Below are 21,549 nucleotides of genomic sequence, written 5' to 3' on the forward strand. Positions count from 1 at the left end.
TGGTAATTTGCAATGTGCGTTATAATACGCCTGCTGGACTAAACACGCCAAGCCTTGGCATGATCAACACATCTGCAAACTAAGCTAACAAGCTGCCGCTGTTGCTGCTAAGTCGCTTCAGTCGTGTCTGACTCTGTGCGACCCCATAGACAGCAGCCCACCAGGCTCCCCTGTCCCTGGGATTCTCCAAGCAAGAACACTGGAGTGGGTTGCCATTTCCTTCTCCAATGCATGCTAACAAGCAGAAGACTTTAAAACAACACCTATTTTGTTTTAGAGTTGGGACACAGAGTACCTGGTTGATTTCCTTCCCTGTAATTTTCCTCTTAAGCCATTAAAGTAAGCCCCAACCAAGTTTATAACTTTTTAAAAATAAACTACGATACTATCATGTAAGAACTGAATCGCCAGTCTATGTCTGACGCAGGATACAGCATGCTTGGGGCTGGTGCATGGGGATGACCCAGAGAGATGTTATGGGGAGGGAGGTGGGAGCGGGGTTCATGTTTGGGAACGCATGTAAGAATTAAAGATTTTAAAATTTTTTAAAAAAATAAATAAAACAACTTCCAAGAATTAAAAAATAAATTAAAAAAAAAAAAAACAAAAAAAACTACGAGTTAGGAGACCTGTGCATATTGTGTCCACCTTCTTGGGAGCTAACTGATGTGTATGACTCCCAGGAAGACCAGCTCTGGGAGGGATGGTGGGAGGCTCCCAGTGACAGCATCAGACATCTCCCAATCAGTGTGAAGACTGTGATGTATCATTATGGGATGATCTCCAGCCAGTTATCTCAACTCTCTGGGTCTCAACAGGACCAGCGTGATGCCCTTGACAGGGTAGTTGTGAGCAGTAATGAGATTGTGGACATAAAAGTGCTTCATAGTTCACACATTTCTCTAAATACAAATCATGTCTGACGTTGGGGCTTTGCTACAGCAGTATTCAGAGCAGGCAAACCACTGCAATCTATTTCTGCCTATGTGTCTTGAAGGATACCAGCAAACTACCCCCACCTCTTGGGGGCGGCAGGGTGGATTTCTCTTTTAAATGCAGTCAACAGAACTGCTGTATTGTGTCAAAATTGAGGCTGCTTTAAAATTCTAAAATTAAAGACATTACTGTTCACTTTTATTGGATGCTGTCCAGAGAATGGTTCTGACAATGGAAATGAAAAATTTTGAATCATGGAGCGGGTTGTCCATTCCATTTTTATAGGTAGTTGAATGGCTGGTAAATAAGAAATGAATTTTACCTATTTGGGATGATCAAAAATGAACCTGGACCAAAAAAGATTTCAGAAAGCCATACACATTAATTTTTTATTCATTCAGCCCAATAACTCTTTTTTGAGTATTTGGCAACACAATTTGTGTCTGGTCCTCTTTATTTAAATAGATGGACATATACTGAATGAAAATTCATGGACAGATGAATGACATTATCAGATTATACTCCAGAATCTATATTAGGTAGTATGGAACTAGATCACATGTGATTGGAGTGTCCTTGAGTGAATATTGAATGCTGAGCAGGGTACACTGAGGAAAGGACAGAAGATTGGAACTGGTTTAAAATCTCTCCATGTGAAAATATAAACAAGAGAGAATTTAATGTGTCTGGTCTTTACTTTCCAGAGATATCATGAGTCAGCGCCTCCTCCCGGCTGGGTTCTGTTTTTCTAATCTCCTAGCTGGGGACTACTGCTTTCTCACGCTCAGGGCTCTCTCCACACAGGCATGCCTCTCAAGCGAGTAACGCCACTGCCCTTCCAAAGGTTTGCTGGCCAAACCATCACCTGGATGCTTCACCCCCACTTCGATGTTCATGCTTCTGACCTGCTTCTTCAGAGTCCTGCTGTGTTTTCAGGTGAGTCCTTCAACCCGAGCAGTGAGGGCCAGTGCAGAGTCCACGAGGTTAGTACTTGACACTGCATAGTTGCAGGGGCAATTTTCAAAGCTCTTCCTCAAGAATGTGACTGCTGAGACCTGCCTGTCACCTAAACGAGGAAGGGCTGTCTCTCCCTCTCACCACAGAGGGCCTACTGAAATGGGATGGTCTGCCTGTCTAAACGGCAGGAGACTTGAAAGAGCAGAGCAGGATGGGGGCAGGGGGTGGGGGGCAGATGGGCATCACAGAGGTAAGCCTGGGGAGTGGGAAAGGGAATATTCCTAATGGGGTGGGTGTCAAAGACCACTACTTGAAACCAGTTCAAAACTTGACAGTTCAGAGTCTGACTTAAGACTGCCTCTGTCTCCTTGCACCTTTCACCTCTGACTCCGCTGACCCTGTTGAGTAGAGACCTGGCGAGCAGAAGGCAGCGGCTTTCTATCCTGCCCAGGCCTCTGTGACTCCCGCTAATGAGGAGGGCTGGGGAATGCTCCCCATAATGGGTGCCGTTCCTCTGGAGCTCACCCAACCACCAGCCTGGCCGAAGAGCACCCCGGCCTGGGGAGACACTGCCGTGGGTGTCGCTGGCCACTGTCCAAAGGTTCGCTCCCTCCTGCTCTGCGGTCTGCACCAGGGCCACGAGGGCTGGTTGTTCTTCTGTTCATTCGCTGCTTCAACTAAAGCATATTTAATAAAATGACTCAACAACAGTTGTCAAGAATGAATCAGAAGTGCTCACTGCCCTGAAAAGACATACCAGCCCTTTGGGGAGATGACTTTACTCACGAAATAATCACAGGACTTCCCCCAGCCATGCAACAGAGCCACTGAAGGACCCAGGCCCGCAAGAGGAGAAGTCGCCAATGTGAACACTCCTGATGTTCCTCACAGTAAAGCAAAGAAGTCACCCCATGTTCCCAGCAAACAGGAGGCTGCCTAAAAGTGCCAGGCGCTGGGCTCGGTGACTCCACCACACCCAGTCCCACAATTTGCCACACTAGGAAGATAAGACTTATTTCAGTTCTCCTTCTCGCCTGCATTGCCCTCCTCTGGGTCATCTGGAGATATACATGAGTGACCCTTCCTGGGTTCTCTATAGTTATCTCTAAGAATCACTTCTCCATGCATTCTTATTGAAAAAAAATTCTGGAAAAGATACGTAATTTGCAAGGAAATAAAAGATGTCTAAACCAGAACGGAGGATAAGGATCTTTCTTGCAAGTGTTTTTCTGTGGAAAAACTGTGTGGGCTCCATGTGGCAGTGTGTGTCTACCCCAACCCCAAGACAATCTGAATGTGCTTTTAAGTGTTTTGTCCTTTACTGGTTTTGTTTTTAAAAATAAGTCACTAATGCACAATTGTTTCAAGGCCATGTCTCTAAATAGATACCCATTTAACTTGGTTTACTCATGAGCATAAGAAACATTGATCACACAAATAGCCACCTACCCTGAAAAAAAGAACCCAGAGTAAATGACAACGAACAGCTAAACAAGGGAGTGATCACAAAGACACCAGGAGAGGCCATGACACCAAAGGTTTCTTCTGAAAACAAGGATGTTCCCAGCACCCCTCCCTGTGTTTCCCTACCGGTGCCAGCCACGGTAAGGCCAGGACTAGCTCCTCGAGTGGCCCGTGGTGTTCTGCCCAGCCTTTGCTGTGAGACATGCAGGGGGTCACAGAGGACCTGTGGCTCTCCTACAAGGGAACCTACAGGAAAAAGGAGCAGAAGAAAGGGAGCAAAGATGTTAGGAGGCAGAAGGAAGCTGGTCTACTGGGACTGCTTGGGAAAGGATGGATTTGGGGGAGGAGGGTGCAGACGTGATAAAGCTAACAGGGCTGAGATTTCTAAGCCATTTTTCAAGTCTGAGCTTGCATTATGCTGCTTCAGGCTGGAATTGTTTTCTGTGGGGGCATCATTGGATCCTTTTTGCTCCTGGGAACAAATGAGAAACAATTGTTCTCAGGAGGAGAAAAGTAATCTTCCTAAAAGTAAAAGGAGAAAAGTAATCTCCCTAAAAAGATAGGGGCTTGATTTCACCAATGAGCTGCTTGCTTCTTAAAAAGTTACCAAAACATGCCAGGTCCTCAGCACAACAATTTGAACCAATCCATCATAGTCATGTCATAAAGGATTTGAAAAGTCAGAAAGGGGGCAAGCTAACCTCCTAGCCATTCTGACTACAGAACAACAGCATCCAGCTTTTACAACGACCTGTCAATGACCAATGGCCTCAGAGCCGTAAGGACTGGCTAAGAACTCTGGTCCCAACACTGCTGGGACCACATTTCCACCACACTGAGGCTCTTTTTCTTCACCTACAAAACAGGGACTCTTGGGAAGGTTCAGGGAAATGGGAGAATCCGTGCTCAAAGCATCTGACACGTGGTAGACTCAATAAATATTACTATAACTTCAATCTGAGTTAAATCTGGACTGGGTCCCAGTAGAATGAATTGCTTCCTTCCTTCCAAACTCTCCCAGAGATTGACCCCTCTGCCTTCTGCTCTCATTGTTACGTGTGGCCTGGCGAACAGCTGTGGCTCCTGCTGCTGAGGGAGGAACAGTGCACTCTGACCAGAGCTCACCCAGAGCCCATGGCCTGAAAGGGGGCACATTTGGACCCGTATCTGGTCAGGGAAGCTGTGTTGGGCACTTCAGCCTGAAGAAGCCACACCGCTTGTGTGTCTTTTAGAAGACTTCCCTTAGAAGAGCTCCTAGCTTTGTGTTCACAACATTCTCTACTCTTGTTGGTTTTCATTTGGCAAAAAGCTTCATCTGACCCTTTGCAGTTGGGATCTGTGTGCTGTGTGTATTCACATATTTTTATTTAATGCTTATTTTCAAATGAACAATTTTTTCACTTACTCCTACTTACTTTAAACATTCCTTTTAAGTTGCATTTCAGTGAGGGAGGCATACAGCCTCTTTCCTTGGTTTACAATGTGACCCAAAGCCCATCCCAACTCCTGGGCTCAGTGACGAGGAAAGACTGACTCAGAAATCACTAACAACTTCTCAGTTGACTCCGGAGAAGCCTGAGCCAACTTTCTGCTGTGGAAGACTCTTGATTGTGCTCAGATACTACTGTTTCTAGAATGTGAAAGCTCTCCATTGAGGAGCCAGCAATTCAAGGTCATAGTTCTCCTACAGAACCATCTGCTATTAGATGGACCATGTGCCTGGAAAAAGGTGTGAATGGGTGATGCCAACCAGAGCTGCCGCTCACTGACACAGGTCTGAGTCCAGAAAATACAGTCTGAAGCACCCTGTATGCTGTTCCAGAGCAGGGACTGGAAAACTTCTGAAAAGAGCCAGAGTAAATATTTTCAGGTCTGCAGATGATATGGTCTGTGCCCTAATCCTCGATCCTGCTGTGGGCCAAAGACAGCACCAGACACAGGTAACGATGGCCAGGTGCCACCGTGTGTCAATGAAACTTTATTTCATTGACAGGCAGCAGTTGGATTTGGGCACTGGATTGTACTTCGCCAATCTCTGATTTGGGGAAAGGCCTGACAGGAGGAGGGGAAGCACACAATTAGAATTCCCTTTATCCTGGACTTTCTAGAAGATAAACCTGGTTAAAGTGGGTCATTTCACTCCTAAGGTCAAACTCCAAAAGGGTTTGTGTGTGTGCGTGCTCAGTCGGTCTCCGACTCTGCAGCCCCAAGGAATGTAGCCTGTCAGGTTCCTCCATCCATGGAATTTTCCAGGCAAGAATACTGGAGTGGGTTGTCATTTCCTACTCCAAGGAATCTTTTGACTCAGGGATCGAACCCATGTCTCCTGCATTGGCAGGTGGGTTCTTTACTGCTAGTGTCACCTGGGAAGCCCCCAAAAGGGTTTTCTTAGGGTTCAATTCTTCCTAATTTATCATCGGCTAAATAGAGGGATTGACGATAGAAGGTACTAAGAACTAACAAGGAAGTGAAGGGCTTCAAGCTGTTCTTTATATGTGTATGTGGGGGTTACAAGCTTCCCAGGTGGCACTAGTGCTAAAGAACCCACCTGCCCATGCAGGAGATGTGAGCAACGAGGGCTGATCCCGAGGTCTGGAAGACGCCCCTGGAGGAGGGGGATGGCACCCCACTCCAGTATTCTTGCCTGGCGAATCTCATGGAAGAGGAGTCTGGTGGGCTATGGTCCACAGGGTCACAAAGAGTTGGACGTGGCTTAGCAAGCACACATGGGGGTTACGGTGCTGTGTGAAGCAACATCTATTCTTAGAGCTGGACAGCCAAATCCATGTCCAGGAATCCTGGCTTTCCGTATTCATGACAAACAAAAAATCAAGTTCTGCTTATCTTTTCCAGTGACTAAGAATGTTAATCCTGCTCTGAGTCGGTAAAGCAATGCAATTCTCCATCTACAACTCTATCTCACAATTATTCCTTCTCTTCCCTGAAGCTAGACCCCTGATAATGGCCTCTGACTTAACACAGATGCAGCTCATTTCTCCTCTACCTCTGGGTGTGCAGATACCCGAAGACAATGAGAGTCTCTCACTGCTGTTTTTAGCCCCGTGCTTTCAGGATCCCTGGATCCTGCCTCCCTAGCGCTCTTGGGAATTCCACGTGTGTGGTCCCCTTTCACAGGCTGTCCTCCAGAGAGGCTCCCCCATCAGCTCCTCCTCCTGGCTCCTCAGCCCTGTGGCGGTGCACTTGCTCATCATTTTCACTTGTGGTGAAAGCATTCTGTTGTCTCACAGCACATTCTGTCTCTTTAAGGAATAACATGTCACCTGGGAACAACAGCAAACATTCTGTTTCCTTTGGCTTCCCTTTAGCTTATTACACTGAGAAATTCAGCAACCAATAAGAGATGGATAAATACTGCTGAATTACTAAAATCTCTATGTTAACATCATATGTAAGTTTTCAGCAGACTTGATTCACTTCTTTTTTAAATTTAATAATGAAAGTGCAGATGAGCAATGAAAATGGAATCTCCACTGCTTCTATTAATAGTAGGGCTGATGGTAAATTCCTCTCAGGCTTGGATGAGGAAGTATTTTTCCTTGCTTGGGTCTCTCTCAGGTTTTAGTTTCTATTACATCCTCCTGGCCTAATAGAATTGGATTTGCTACAGACTGCAGACACAAAATTCTGTTGTTGAAAGCCCGTTTTCTGATTGAATGTATTTGGGATTTAACCAGACTGATTCTTCCAAAAACATGGTCTATTAAGTAACAGACAAGAAAACTTACCCTTGCTTTCCTTGCTGCATTATTAACTATTATCCAAGAGAATACTTAAAAATAACGCAGACGGGATTCACAAGACACACATTTTATCTTCTTTTGAAAAACTTCCTACCTTTAACTTCTCTCTTATGCTTTCCTCCTGGTCACAGAAGACATTATGTAATTCTCGCCCTTGCCAAGCGTTCTTAGCCTTCCTTTAAGTGCGATGACCAAGGTGAAACTGCTCCACCATGACAATCATTCTAGGCCAAAGAATCCTGAGTGGGGTTTCCTTATCTCTTGTGTGTGCGTCAGTCGCTCAGTCGTGTCTGACTCTTTGTGTCCCCATGGAAGGTAGCCTGCCAGATTCCTCTGTCCATGGAATCCTTCAGGCAAGAATACTGGAGTGGGTAGCCATTCCCTTCTACAGGGGATCTTCCCGACCCAGCAGCTCTCCTGCATTGCAGGCAGATTCTTTACCATCTGAGCCACCAGGGAGGCCCCTTTCTTATCACTTAAAGTAAAATGAAGTCGCTCAGTCATGTCTGACTCTTTGCGACCCCATGGACTGTAGCCCACCAGGCTCCTCCATCCATGGAGTTTTCTAGGCAAGAGTACTGGAGTGGGTTACCATTTCCTTCTTCAGGGGATCTTCCTGACCCAGGGATCAAACCAGGGTCTCCCGCATTGCAGGCAGACACTTTACTATCTGAGCCACCAGGGAATCAACCTTCTTATCACTTAGTAGCAAACTATTTGAATTTCTTTCCTCTTGGGGACAATCAGAGACTCATCTCTAGGAGCAAAATATGCTGCCTTTGATCATAGTTAGTGTCTTTCAAAGGGCAGGTGCTATAAGTGAAGTTACAAGGCTTCAACACTATGCCCTCCATCTATTTGCTTGTGATCATATGTCTAAGAGACTCCTGGTAGTTAAGGGAGAGGAGTGAAGTGTTGGGGCTGGAGCCAAGTCCCTGGGTCTAAAAACCATCTCAAGGGAAAGCTGCTGATCCCCACAATATGCTGCTGCTGCTAAGTCGCTTCAGTCGTGTCCAACTCTGTGCGACTCCATAGACGGCAGCCCACCAGGCTCCCCAGTCCCTGGGATTCTCCAGGCAAAAACGCTGGAGTGGGTTGCCATTTCCTTCTCCAATGCATGCAGGTGAAAAGTGAAAGGGAAGTCGCTGCAGCCTCCCAGGCTCCTCCGTCCATGGGATTCTCCAGGCAAGAGTACAGGAGTGGGGTGCCATTGCCTTCTCTGCCCCACAATATGTCTAAGTACCAAATCCAGGCTCAACAATGCACTCCAAGAGATGGCAAACCTTTTCATTTGTTCTTAGCCAGTCTGGGATTCTCAGGCTGTGCTATTCAATCTGACAGAACATGTTGATGGAGATTAAGTCATTCGTGGCAGCTTGGGGCCTGCGGTCCCTGGAAGGCCAGTGCTGAGTGAGGACTGTGTCCAAGGGCCTTTCAAATGGCCGGAGGGCTTGGGCCTACTGCAGTGGACGTAATTAGTTGGTAATCTGTAACCTCTTTTTTTTTTTTGCTGACTATCTGGTTATTGAGGCCAGTAACCAGAGAAGTGAAAGACTGTAAGTGTGCACTTTATGTTTTAACTGAACTCCTCACGGAACTGTTTATTCTGGCACATGGTCAAAGCTGCAGGCGGGGGTGGTGGCAGCAGAGGGGGCTGCTCCTGTGGGGCTGCAGGAATGCCTCCAGTGAGCTGATTTCTACCCTGGTGAATGGCCACTCAAGCCAGACCTCTCCTTGAAGCCGAGAAAGTTTCCTACACAAACATTTCTTTGTAAGCTCAATTAACTTTCATAATAATTTGTGCTTTTAGTTTAGGAACTACAGATGTTGTGTGGGTGGTGGCAAGGGTGAGGGGGTGGGAATGAGAGGATGAAAGAGCAAGGATATAGATCCTCCTCCTCTGGAAAATGTGGTAACACTTCCTTTCATGGAAAAAACACATCAGTTTTTAGAATTACTAAAAAAATTTGAATCATTTGTAGAACAACTAGAAAAAGCCATAGCCGTTCGGTTTGGGGGAGGTCAGACTGGGCCGTTCCCCAGCTTTTCTCCCTCCTAATGAGACCCAGATCTTTGTGGCATGATTATCTGGGATTGTAATTTTATGCTGGAAATAGTCCAAAAGTTGGGCAGCAGAATCCAGCCATTCATCAAATGATAGCTCAATTGCAAAAGAAATACAAAATCAAAAATATTAAATAGTAATTGGGAGCAAGTAGTAATGTGCTAAGGGACAAGGGAACTCTTATTAACTAGACAATAAATTAATTGTCACTGGGAAAGGTTTTACCACCAGAAATACATTTGCAGTTTTTCCCCTTAAGTCTAGTCACTTCTCCTTTGATGTTGATTTGAGGTTAAATGAGGGGGTGTTACTGGATGTTTGCGGCTATTTTATAGGACAATTCCAAAGTCAATTTTATACTCCAAATCCTACAATATTGTTCATATAATGAATGTCATGTTCATTATACCCTCAACCACTTACAAATAAAATAACATTTACAAAATGTTTTATACTTCACACTTGCAAATAATCTCAATTTTCTAATTCATGTCTACCTAATGTTCTGTGGGTGTGTGCTCAGTTGCTCAGTTGTGTCCGACTCTTTGTGACCCCATGCAGCATTGCCCACCAGGCAAGAATACTGAAGTGGGTTGCCATGCCCTCCTCCAGGGGATCTTCCAGACCCAGGGATCAAACCTGTGTCTCCAGTGTCTCCTGCATTGTACGTGCATTCTTTACCACTGAGCCACCGGGGAAGCCCCTACCTAATACATAAGCTATTAAAAAGTCAACATAATAAGGAAACTATTGAGAATCAAGCCCCCTAGAATGATAGTCTTCTGTGTCTCCTGTTTCCCGGTTAATGAGGGCAGTCTCGGGACCACTTCCCTTCTGTATTCATGCAGTGGATGCTCTCACTGGACACCTGACCACCATGCGTGGGGCCCAGCACAAAGGTTGCTTGTGGTGAATATTCCTGTCCTAGCTTGAGGATTCCAACTCTGATGCCTTCCTTTGAGCCAGCTCTGCAGGGACTGGTGGTATCACCACAGGAAAAGTATTTCTTACTCAGCCTCTCTTTCCTCCTCCATAATGGGAGTAAAGGCGCCTGCCCTGTGGAATCAGTGTGAGGATTAAATTGTTAACATCTGTAAGACAGTGTCTGGCTCCCAGAGGCCATCACTGTTATTATCATCATCAGTCCATAACTGTAGCATCAGTGTGTGTCAGGCACACACGAGGTCCAGGGACACAGCTGAGAATGGACTGACACTGCTCCTGCCTCAGGAAGCCTGCAGTCCAGAGGGGGTGACAGACAGCCACCAAATCATGGAACTGCTCGCTGATGCATGCACGGTGAGTGTGGCTGGGGGAGAGTATGGAAGGCAGACCCTGATCCCATCTGAGAGGCCCTGGAAGGATCCTTTGAGTTACTGCCATTCATCTGAGCTCTTCAGGAGCCTGACCGAGTGTGGGGACAGGCTCGACAGGCTTTCCTGCCGGGGGAGCTGTGACTGTGGAAGGTCCCCTGGATGGACGTGAGTCTAGCAGAGAGCAGGGTAAGGGGAGGCAGGGGGCCGGTAAAGGGCTTGCTGCCGAGGACTCTCCATTTTAAAAGCATGAGAAGATTTCAAACAAGGAGGAACATGCTCAGGTTTGTGTTTTAAAAATACCTGCTGTGGCAATGGCAGCCCACTCCAGTACTCCTGCCTGGAGAATCCCATGGATGGAGGAGCCTGGTGGGCTGCAGTCCATGGGGTCGCTAAGAGTTGGACACGACTGAGCGACTTCACTTTGACTTTTCACTTTCATGCATTGGAGAAGGAAATGCCAACCCATTCCAGTATTCTTGCCTGGAGAATCCCAGGGACAGGGAGCCTGATGGGCTGCTGTCTATGGGGTCGCACAGAATCGGACACGACTGAAGCGACTTAGCAGCAGCAGCAGCTGCCTTTTGGAGCAGGACCTAGGTGGTGCCCTGAAGTGGACGTGTCTGTAAGAGGTTCTATGGGAGGAGATGTTCTGTTCCAACAAGATGCTCCACTGGGGAACTAGACAAAAGGTTGCACGGGGCTTCTTGGTACCATGTCTTACAACACGTGAGTCTCCACTTTTCTCAGTTTAGTTACACAACTTATTTGGAAGCACAAGCTGTGAGGCAGAGGTCTTGTAGGAACTGTTGCCCCTAGAACGTGTTACCTGTCTGAGGAGCCAGCACCCTAGGCTGAAGCCTGGAGCCGATGGTAATAAGCCTGGCTTTTGGCAGCATCCTGGTGGCAGGGGACTCTTCCCCTCTATGTGGGATGTCAGTAGCTCGTAGTTTTCAAATGCTGTGATTTTTTCTTGTAAAGAGAAAAGCCATTATTTTTGCAGCATGCGGTTTCAATGTTTTTTAAATTCAAAAACAAGAATTATATTTCTCTATGCCATGTTGCACCTTAAAATTAAATAATCTCCCTCTTCTAATTTAAACAAACAGCCTTACTGCCCCATGGAGAGGGGCCCAGAAGGTCACAAGAACAGTGTGGGGGGACCAGTCAGGCACGTGCAGAACAGTTTAGAGCCTCACATTGTGGAGTGGGGGCTGCAGACTGGCAACACTGGCCTCACCTGTGAGAGTCTGTTAGCGATAAGGAATCCTGGGCCTCATGATAGACTCACAGAATGAAAATCTCTGTCTGAACAAGATCTCTGGAGATGCCCCAGCACTGAGCTTTCCAGCCAGGCACTAACGTGGTGGCGGGGTTACAGCCAACCCTGGCAGGTGTTAGGGAGTCTGAATCCACAGAGCCGTGGACAGCTCAGTGCAGAACCACAGAAGAGCATGATGTCAGGAGCACTGACCTTCCCAAGTGAAAATCTGGACTGTGAGCTGTCACAGTAGTAAGGGAAAACTAAATGCTTAGATCCTAGAGAAAGACCTTGAGTTCAGTCAGGTCAGGGCAAGAGGGGTGGCCTGTCTTGGACTGGGCCTAGGACTGCAGATGGGAGAGGGGCACCCGGGGGCAACTCAGGTGGTGATGGCTCCTGATTGTCAGCCAAGTGCACTGCTCACAAGGGTCTGTCCTTGGAGTTAGTTACGCCAAGTCCAAACCTGTGTACGATGACAATGCAGACATCGCAAAACTCTCCAGATCCGTGGTATTCACATAGGAACCCCTGCGGCTATCCAACCAGAGGCTATAAGTAAAGGGTGTCCCGGACAACATCACAGTTGTAGAGCTTAAATTTGCAATTTTGAGATTCTGAAAATACCAACAAAGTCAAATAAGTCTCCAGAGCCTGACTCTACACCTTGTATGGGGTTCAGCCTCCATCATGAATGATTTAGTTAATTTCATGCCTAAATGTGCCTTTAGAAAAACTTGGTAGAGATTTGAAACACACAGATTTCAACAAAACAAGCTGAAACAAAGCTTTTAGATTTGCTTGAAGGAGTGTGTAGTGTCAGAGCAACATTTTGAGCCAACAGCACAGCAGGAAAATATCAAGTCTGGACATTTTAAAACCATGACTGAACTACAGCAAAGAGTTTTCCTATAACTGAATCCATAGCTTTCTTGTTCATGTCCCTATTCCTTTATTCACTCCCCCTAATTAGACTTGCACACGTACACACAGACACACACATACACACACACACACAGCTTTAATTCTGTGTTTGAGCTGGGGAAGTTCAGCTGCTCTAGTCTTTCATTACAAGTGCCCCGTATTTTAATCCCTCTCTGTCTTCTCCTATAGACTTTTCTTCTCAAAACTGCACCTTGGATTTAAACTGACATTTATACTAGATAGACTGCAGCTTTAAAGCTCCTTTCAGAAAGCCTTATGAAATGAAATACATGATAAAGGCGGGATGAAGTTCTTCATGGTGGTACATAATCTTGAACAGAAATATGCAGTATTTTTAGTTATGTTTTCTTTTCTGCATATTTATGAAAGGAATGGTTATGCTAATCACTATAAGTGCACTTTGAACGTTAATTTCTTAATTGCTAGTGCAGAAAATACTTCTTTTATTCCTTGGCTTTCACCACAACATCACCATCACTCCACAAATTCACCTGAAACTTACTAGGCCACACCAAGAAGGGTCAATAGCCGCATATCACATTTTTTCTAGACAAGACATTTAAGACACATTCTGGTAAAATTGGAGGAGCCAGGTGGATCATTTTCCATATCCCCTCTAGCAAGCCAGGGCATGAAGAACAAATCCAGGACCTAGTCTTGTGTTTATGTGCTGATCATAGGACCTCACTCTAAGGTAACCCAGTATGTGGGTTATGTTAATGTGATCTTTGCACCGGAGGTGTGCTACTGGAAACTGTTAATTAGCCAATCCATCCATCCATTTGTCACCATCTACTGAACACAAGATACTTGTATACTGGCTCCAGGCCTGAAGAGACTCAGTCCATGGGAGAGACAGAATGTGACAATCTGGAACGAAGCTGCAGCAACAGGTTAGATTGCTAATTCTCAACTGATAGAGGACAGAGGATGCCTTAAGAAACAAAACAAAATAACTTCCTCATCCTGAACCCCTCTTAACCAACACAATAATATAAAGTAATTAACCTCCAATTAAATAAATTTATATTAAAATAAATAAATACATAAAAAGACCCCCCCCCCTCAAAAAAAAACAGCTTCTTAAAGGATCTGATGCTTGAATGTATGGTGCAGAGTAGCTTTTCATTATGTAGAGAAACATGGGTTGGAGGGCGGGGGGAGAAAGATCAAAGGAACATGAGCAGAATATGAGAAGACCGGAGGGAGGCAGGCAGCAGGGAGACAGGTCCACCCACTAAGCGAACCAGCATCCTGATGCCAGCCTGGCACTGCTGAGAAGGAAAGCCTGCACAGAGGGCCGGCAGTGAGGGGAGGGCCTGCGGCTCGCAGGTGGGCCAGGCTGCTGCCGCAACATGTGCTGTCAGAGGGCAGGGAGGACGCGGCTGGGGCCACGAGGGCGGCTGTGGGCTGGGAGCGCAGGAGGTGGAGAGGGATGTGGGTGTTAGGGGCTTAGAGTGGAGCGCCCTCTTAGGTGACGGTGCGGTCTCAGAGGCTCTTGGCTGCTCGTTTCACCATGACTTCCTAAGTAAACGAGCCTTCCCAGGTGACACCAGTGGTAAAGAACCCGCTTGCCACTGCAGATGAAAGAGATGTGGGTTCAGTCACTGGGTTGGGAAGATCCCCTGGAGGAGGGCGTGGCAATCCACTCCAGTATTTTTGCCTGACAGAGGAGCCGGGTGGGCTACAGTCCATAGGGTCACAGAGACATGACTGAATCGACCTAGCATGCATGCACCTAAGTAAATTGGTATCACTTCTTTCAGAAAGTGGGCTCAGACACACTGTCTAAATATTTACTTTTTAAACACTGTATTATGGTAAGATACTTAATACGAGACCTATATTCATAACTGATTTTAAATGCACAATACCATGTGACTTGATGGAATCGGACAGCAAGGAGCCCCCTGCACAAAACAGGGGGCTGAACACAGAATTTGTATTCAACAAATACATTTCTTAGACAGCTGAATTAACTATAGCACACACTCAATTGCATCACTGAAATGCCTTTTTATTCTGGTAAAGTGGGAAGGTCTTCTAATATTAAGTTCAAATAATTGACACTATCCAGGAAAGCTTGGTAATCTAAAACAAAAGATGAAACAACCACCCATTACGCTGCAGACTGGTGTATTTCTAGTCTCTTTTTAATGGTGATTCTCTGAGTGTAATTCAGAGGGAGAAAGAAGCGGGGGTGGTGGCTGAGTCAGGGGCAGAGAGGGAGACAGAGCAGCAGCAAGCTTGGCCCAGACGGCCGAGTATGAGGATGAGGGAAGTCTCTGGAAGGGCAGGATCTTCTGTTCTTTTTGCCAAGGAAAATGCAAAGATGCCCAAGACGTTCTGCTAATGGCCAAGCCACTACCTGAGAGGGATGGCAGGAGGCCATGGAGAGGACATGCCTTACCCGCCCTGCTTGTCTGCTCTTCTCTGTGGAAACAGCTTCTGCAGCACAGAGGCAAGGGTGCAGGACTGCTCATTCTCTGGCGCTAGTGGGAGAAGCTCGCCTTTCCTTTGGTATCAGTTTCGTCCCCAAATCTACTCACAGCTGTGAACATCTAAGCACTCAGTGGTTTGGATTGCATGGACTTTGCAAAGAGGACAGCATGGTGGATTTTTGCTTTCATGTTTAATTGGGGGTCTTCCTTATCCAGAGCAGTTGAAGGCAGTTCCCTATGTTGTAACACTTGGATCTGGTTCATGGAATCTTCCCTGCTTTCAAAACAGATGACCTCTCACTAGAAGATTCACTTATCTCTTCCCCTCCAGCCCTGAAAACCAGTCCAGCAAAGTCCCAACTTGCAACAAACAGGCAGTTCAGTCGACCAGACAACATAGTTATCTAATCCCTCAAAAATGACACCTAGCAAGTTTCTAACCATAATGCCACTGGAATTGTTTCCATCAACATTTCTTCTTAAGCAATACTAATAATGCCTTTTTAAGTCTGAAGGCTCCATAACCAGTGGAAAATAAAGTATTAATAACAGGCAGCCTGACAAGCAGCCTTTGCTCCAAATGTTTGAAGATTGCCAGTGATGTTCGTAGCAGAATAAATGCGCTCATGTGCTGTTCATCACGTTTCCTGGGCCCAAATACACGCCAGGCCCTGTGCCTGTTGCTGGAGGTACAAATGGTCTTTGTACTCACAGAACTAACAGTCCGGTAAGAAAGACCAACACTAAACAGAGGTGAGTGCTCACACCACCACTGATGTGATCTACTCAGTTGTGTCCGCCTCTTTGTGACCCCCTGGACTGTAGCCTGCCAGGCTACTCTGTCCCTGGAATTCTCCAGGCAAGAGTACTGGAGTGGGTAGCCATTTGCTACTCCAGGGGATCTTCTCTAGCCAGGGACTGAACTCACATCTCTTACGCCTCCTGCACTGGTAGGCGGACTCTTCACTACCGCGCCACCTGGGCAGCCCTGCAGGGAAATGAGTAGATGCCTTTTCAGATGGGCCATATCCACACCAATGTCCTCATGGTGGTGATATGTTCTCTTTTCTACTAAAGTGAACAACTTTCCAATGAAAGAGTGGAAGCAATGATTTGTCAAAGAAAGAAAGCACTTCCTTCTGCCATTAATAAAGTTGCTCAGCACCCATGCAGTGGCTGAGAAATTCATACAGAAAAGGAAGCAGAGCCTGCTCACACACAAGCTCCAGTTTGGTTCCACAAGTGTAGACGGGTCTGGCGGGGGTGGGTCCCCAGGCTCAGAGAACAGCAACTGCAGCGCTCTGCCAGGCGCAGCTGGGGCCCCGCTTGCGGGAACGCAGACATGCAGCGAAGTCCAGAAAAACCCAGAGTGCAAGCCAGCCCCTGCCAGCTGGATGGCCTCGGGCCCCTCCAGACTCACACACAAAGATTCCCCATTCATATCTTCCCAGGTGGTGCTAGTGGTAAGGAACCCACCTGCCAATGCAGGTTAAAGGTTTCATTTCTGGGTTGGGAAGATCCCCTGGAGAAGGGCAACCCACTCCAGCATTCTTCCCTGGAGAATCTCCAGGACAGAGGAGCCTAGTGGGCTACAGTCCATAGGGTCACACAGAGTCGGACTGAGCGACTCAGCATGCACACATTCAAATCTAGCCACTCCGTGAGAGCACTGACCTCAGTAATAATCACACCAGGAACTCGTGAAACTGGTCCTCAAGCCCTGGAGGGCCTAGGAATGACCTGAGATTGTGTTAAAATACAGATTCAGAGACTCCTGGGGACCTGGAGTTCTGCATTTCTAACAAGCGCCGGGTGAAGGTAGTACAGGAGGCAGCAGGGAACTGAAAGGGCCTCTGAGCAGCCACAGGCTGCAACGCTGTCCCCCCAACAGGAGAGGCTGGCAACAGCACGAGCACAGAGATAGAGACAGACAGCTAAGACAGGGCAGTCCCCTGAGCCATGAGGCAGAAGCAGGTGCCACACGGTCCAAGGCTGTACCAGCTTCCAGCAGGAAAAAGGAAGGGCATGGGCCAGATTCCACTAGAGAGGCGGTCTCTGAATCTTTCCCAGATGAGTTTCAGTGGTGTGCTTAGAACACACAGGTTATATTCTGAGGAAATTCACACACTGCCGAGGAGGAGAAAATGCACAGTGCCAATCACTCCTCGCATTTGCTGGACTAAGACTGTCTCTGACTACACTGAAATCGGAGATTCTAGTTTCTGAGGATTAAACAGTTGTTGGAGAAATACAACTTTAGAGCCAACATCATCTTCATACATTTTCTCCAGCTTTACCCAGGCATATTTGACAAATAAAAAGTATATCTATTTAGGATGCACAATGTGATGACTTAATAATGCACCCATTATGAAATTATTACCATAATTAAGTTGATACAGCCATCATCTCCCAGTTACTCTGTGTGTGTGTGTGTGTGTGTGTTGACAACACTTAAGATCTACTCTCTCAGCAAATTTTGAGCTCACAATAAAGTATTATTAGTCACCATGCAGTTTTAAACACTCCAACTTACGTCACATTGTATCATATCAAAGAAAGGAAGAGTCTGATTTTGAATTCTGAGCCTGTATTCTCAGTGTGTTACATCTTATGGGAAGGGACATGCAGACCACGTATACTGCTCGCACAGAAGAGAGTCCTCGGTGTAGTACTAGAGAAGGCTTTCAGAAGGCGTGCATTTCAGAAGGTGTGCATTTCACAGCACTCATATTCTTTTCACATTAGACTGTATTATAAAATTAAGTGTTAATAATGATACAGTTCTCGCAATAACAAACATGGTGACACTTTAATTGTAAAATGAGCAGTGGGGAAGGGGGAAGTGGTTTCAGGCTTACTTGAACTTCCCAGACTCTTATTCTTTCTTCCTTACTTTGAAGGAAAGGTAGGATTTGTTAAAAAAAAAAAAATATATATATATATATATATATATGCATATATATGTATATTTGAAGTACATTTTGAAACTCTAGATTCCCAATAAGAATTTGTAAAGTGAAACACACAATGCACATTTTCTCTGCATTCCTGAGAGTTCCTTGAACCAAGGAGATCAAACCAGTCAATCCTAAAGGAAATCAACCCTGAATACTCATTGGAAGGACTGATGTGGAAGCTTAAGCGCCAGTATTTTGGTCATCTGACATGAACAGCTGACTCATTGAAAAAGACTCTGATGCTGGGAAAGACTGAAGGCAGGAGGAGATGGGGTCTGACAGAAGATGAGATGGTTGGATGACATCATCAACTCCATGGACATGAGTTTGAGCAAACTCCAGAAGATAGTGAAGGACAGGGAAGCCTGGCGTGCTGCAATCCATGGGGTCGGAAAGAGTCAGACATGACTTAGCAACTGAAAAACAGTCCGCCACTTCGGTGTCCAGCCACTGCTGACCCAGTGTCTGGTTCGCTGAGGGCCCAGCCCACACCCCTTACTCCTGGGCTGTGAGTGACTGACTGACTGGCCGTGTCCTGGTGGACGTGAACTTTCTGGGCGGGGGGCGGGGCAGGCACTGCATCTACTGGACTTGCGACAGCTGTGTCACTGACACCTGATGGGGGTGGGAGAGCAGCCTCCTTTGCAGCAGGCAGACCTGCTGGGCCCACCCTGCTCTAGCATTTCTGCTTAAAACCTGAAGGGGGAACTAAGTATTTTATGAAGACAAAGAATTCATTCATAAAAACTTAACTTATACTGGAGACTTTTGAAGCTGCCAACAATGTGAGAGCAGACGTTCAGTTCCCACGTGGGTTTAGAGATGTGCAGGCTGGGGCATCTGCCCAGCTCCTCTACGCCCACTGAGGGCATCCTGCAAAACGCCTGTGGACCAGCCTGACGAAGCGGCACATGGACAGCGCCCGCTGCAGAGGGTCTGGGTGACCACAGAGATCTTTCCGTCAGGACAGGGCCGTGGCCTGGAGGAGTGTCTCCCCCACTCAGATCTCTGGCTCCAGGGTCGCTCTGGCTTTCCTAGGATCAAATATTCCTCCATGCAGCAGCTACAGCCAAAAGGTCTTCCTTTTTGACAAGTTGCCTTGTTTGGGTTTTGTAGCTTAACTGTAATATGCTTTTTAATTGTGGGGGTGGGAAAGCATGGGTGTTCCCAAAAGAAATGTCCCTCCCTTCTAGAATGTTACATCTTTCTTTGGGTGTTATGATCCCGCTTCCACTCACATCTTCATTCAATAAACATTTACTGATCTATTAATAAAAAGGTGGCAAGAAAACCTTTAACCACACCCCTATCACACTTTATAAAGAAAGAGCAAATGCATTTCCTTTTATTTTTTTCCATGTGGACCATTTTTGAGGTCTTAATTGAATTGGTTAAAATATTGTGTCTATTCTACGTTTTATTTTTTTTCTTTGGCCACGAAGCATGTGGGATCTTAGTCCCCCAACCAGGGATCAAACCCATATCCTCTGCATTGGAAGGTGAGTTCTTAACCACTGAACCACCAGGGAAACCCTACATTTCATTTTCAATTTGCTGAATAGTTAAGTCATTGGTATGAGAGGTGTTGGACTTATTGCAAACAAGTTAATTATACTAACTGCATATATCAGAAGTTATTTTCATTTTGTCTTAAATATAAACGACGAATTTACTAGAGGCACCAAACATTGTGGGACCAGCATCTGATTCTAGTTCTGGAATCAGAAGGCCTGAGTTCTAGGTGCATGCAGGGCACAATGACATCAGAGAGTCATTCTACCTCCTGAGGCTTAGTTACAGGTTAGTGGAGTAAACTGTTGGGCCGGAGGATTCCCATGCACATGCTCTCTCTTTTTTGGCCACACCATGAGACAAGTAGATAATAGTTCCTCAACCAGTGAGTCAAACCGTGCTCCCTGCTGTGGAATCATGGAGTCTTTACCATTGGACCTGGAGAAGGAAATGGCAGCCCACTCCAGTATTCTTGCCTGGAGAATCCCACTGACAGAGGAGCCTAGTGGGCTACAGTTCATAGCGTCACAAAGAATCAGACTGAGTGACTTAGCAGGAGCAGCAACAACTGGACCTCCAGGCACATCCCCAAGCTCTCTTTGAAGTGTCATCTTCTATGATTTTAGGGATGTCCCTGGGAAAACTATGAAAATTCATAACATCCAGGAAGAGAACAAAGCAAAGAGACCACATGTTAGCTCGTCATCCTTCATCAGAGTTCACTGTGGCCCATGGCCCTACACAACCCTCATGCTTTGCTGAAGAATACAAGCTTTTCTGTAGTAACCGTGAATTTTTAAAAAAAAAACCTGTAGGGAGGAGGGTATAAACAACAAACTACTATTGAACATAGTGTGCTCAAGGCTCTTCTCTTTTATGGCTCTTCTCACTATATCATCTAATCTTCACTTAATCCTGTCCTTTATTCCAGTTTCATGAAAGGAGAAACTGAGGTTTAGAGGTAAGTTACTCAGCTGACACAGGCAGAAGCAACATTGAAGCCCACTTCTGCTTTATATCGTGCCCTAGGTCCCATGCTCAGAGAAGGCAATGGCACCCCACTCCAGTACTCTTGCCTGGAAAATCCCATGGACAGAGGAGCCTGGTAGGCTGCAGTCCATGGGGTCGCACAGAGTCAGACACGACTGAAGCGACTTAGCAGCAGCAGCAGCAGCAGGTCCCATGCTACCTCCTTCGCATAAAGGCTATGTTTCTATATTTATATATTTAAGAAAGTTAATTTTAGGAAGGTTAATTAATATTGACTTTCATCATTAGATTTCCAAGAGCACAGGCATCAGAATAGCTAAAATAATGAAAACAGAAACCATCATCATTGAGCAGATCCAGAGCAGCGGGAACTTTCCAACACAGCAGGTAGGGTGTAGTTTGCCAGAACCACTTCAGAAACGTTTTGGTAATATCTACTAAGTAGAGCAAACCCACACCTAAGACCCAGCAATTACTCTCCTAGGTACCCAACAGAAATGCAGATGAGCACACCAGCCAACACGTGCAATAACATTCGCTGTGTCATAACTGCAAGAAAGAGAATAACACTAATGCTCGTGAACGGTAGACGGGCAAATGCAGCAGAGGATTCTCCTTCACTGGACTATGCAGATGGGAACGAAGAAAACGCAACTCCACAGAACAACATGGACAAATCTGAACATGTGATGTTCAGTGAAATAAGCCAGACCCACAAGAGTACTTACTGGATGATTCCATTTATACAAAATTCAAGAAGAGGCAAAGCCAGTCCATGGTGTTAGCATGAAGATAGTGGTTCCCATATCCCAGAACAAGACACAGAGATCCTGGTCTGGGTATTGGTTACAAAGAGGGGTTTGGTTTGTGAAGATCATCAAATTTTTATGTACCCCTATGATCTGTGCACTTTTCTGACTCTGTGATACGGGAATTGAAATTTTACT

General features: G+C 46.1%; 1 protein-coding gene and 1 long non-coding RNA gene across 2 annotated transcripts in view; one reads left to right on the top strand and one right to left on the bottom strand.

The window, feature by feature from the left end:
* The window catches only part of EGFR (epidermal growth factor receptor), a 208,370-nt gene that overhangs the window by 74,273 nt on the left and 112,548 nt on the right, over positions 1-21,549 (bottom strand). The window lies entirely within an intron of this gene.
* LOC138424723 (uncharacterized) lies at positions 1,733-3,089 on the top strand. The gene is made up of 2 exons (XR_011250951.1): positions 1,733-1,872; positions 2,303-3,089. It is a non-coding gene; the product is annotated as an uncharacterized lncRNA (long non-coding RNA).

The sequence above is a fragment of the Ovis canadensis genome, chromosome 19 (genome assembly GCF_042477335.2).
Source record: "Ovis canadensis isolate MfBH-ARS-UI-01 breed Bighorn chromosome 19, ARS-UI_OviCan_v2, whole genome shotgun sequence".
Taxonomy (NCBI): Eukaryota; Metazoa; Chordata; class Mammalia; order Artiodactyla; family Bovidae; genus Ovis; species Ovis canadensis.